Raw genomic sequence first — 1,088 nt, 5'->3', positions numbered from 1 at the left:
TCAAAGCTACTGATGAACCTCTCATTTTTTGTCTTTATATATATATATATATATACATATATATTTATAAAAATTTAACCCATTATTATTAATTAATCTTAAAATATGTATTATGGCATGAGTCAAAAACCTACCCTCAGTTGTCACTGATGTTGTCGGTTGTGCTGCTGTGGTAGATTCTGTAGAATTATAAAATTAAAACTATCATATCATAAACCACTTATCATGTAAGCACATATATATGTATATATATATATATATAATATAAATCATCAAAGGTACATATACAGTGTTTAAATAAGGACATGATGGAACATTGTAGGCTACCCTGTAGCTTTTCAACGAATAAAGTCCTATAAAAGTCATTGTGCAATAAAATGCCTCCGACGGGATTCGAACCTGCGACCTCTCGCTGACAAGGCGAGCGTCATAACCACTAGACCACGAAGGCTTCATGGTTGAACAGGTCCAAATAACTGTCGGGAACATTGTATTACACAATTGTGTAATACAATGTTCCCGACGGTTATTGCTGTTGTTGTAGGTTCGGTATAAGTATAAAGTAAGTTATGTATTGACTCATATAACCATAAACAGTTACGAATAAAATAAAACATTTGAAGCAGAAATGATAAATCATCGTTCAACAATGAAATTTGAAGAATAAAATATTTAGCTCTTAGTTGTTACTATTGATAACCTTTCAAAATACATAAGCAAATAATGAAAGAAGAACCTACCTTCAGTTGTCACTAATGTTGTCGGCTGTGCTGCTGTGGTAATTTCTGGAGAGTTATAAAATTAAACTCTATCGTAAAACACTAGTTGTGCAAGCATTAATATTTCAGCAAATAATAAAAATCATTTATAAAAAAAAAAAAAATTTTTTTGAGTCAAAAACCTACCCTCAGTTGTCACTGATGTTGTCGGTAGTGCTGCTGTGGTAGGTTCTGTAGAAATAAAATAATTAACTATATCATAATCACTACTCTAAGCATTTCAATTTCAGCTAATATTGTTAATTAATCTTAAAATATTTATTTTAGTATGAGTCAAAAACCTACCGTTTGTTGTCACTGATGTTGTCG

At 30.8% G+C, this 1,088-nt stretch overlaps 1 non-coding gene across 1 annotated transcript; it reads right to left on the bottom strand.

Moving 5' to 3' along the window:
• Positions 1 to 378: 378 nt before the first annotated feature.
• Positions 379 to 451, bottom strand: Trnat-ugu. The gene has a single exon. It is a non-coding gene; the product is annotated as a tRNA-Thr (tRNA).
• Positions 452 to 1,088: the final 637 nt, after the last annotated feature.

This window comes from Anneissia japonica, unplaced genomic scaffold, assembly GCF_011630105.1.
Source record: "Anneissia japonica isolate Jap-2015-1 unplaced genomic scaffold, ASM1163010v1 scaffold60924_len1504_cov129, whole genome shotgun sequence".
In the NCBI taxonomy this organism is placed as follows: Eukaryota; Metazoa; Echinodermata; class Crinoidea; order Comatulida; family Comatulidae; genus Anneissia; species Anneissia japonica.
The sequence above is the reverse complement of the archived record's forward strand: the minus strand, read 5'-3'. Positions and strand labels throughout refer to the sequence as shown.